Genomic DNA, 445 nt, shown 5'->3' with positions numbered 1-445 from the left:
TGATTTCTACTGTCACAATGTTGTGATGAAAAAATAAATAAATGTGGGAGGCTGGGAGGAAAAAAATAAAATAAAATCATATTAGAAATATAAGAAAAAAATAAAAATAGAACCATATCTATCACCATGCACAAAATTCAAGTTCAAATGGATCAAAAACCTCAACATAAAGCCAGCCACACTGAAGCTTATAGATGAGAAAGTGGTAACTACAGTAACGACATTTGAATGTAATGGCACAGGAGACCACTTCCTAAATATATCCCCAGCAGCACAGACACTAAGAGAAACAATTAATAAATGGGACCTCCTAAAACTGAAAAGCTTCTGTAAAGCAAAGGACACAGTCAATAAGATAAAACGACAGCCTACAGAATGGGAAAAGATCTTCACTAACCCCACATCAGACAGAGGTCTGATCTATAGAATATACAGAGATCTCAAG

This window comes from Microtus ochrogaster, chromosome 2 (genome assembly GCF_000317375.1).
Source record: "Microtus ochrogaster isolate Prairie Vole_2 chromosome 2, MicOch1.0, whole genome shotgun sequence".
Lineage (NCBI taxonomy): Eukaryota > Metazoa > Chordata > Mammalia > Rodentia > Cricetidae > Microtus > Microtus ochrogaster.
Note: the sequence above shows the minus strand (reverse complement) of the source record.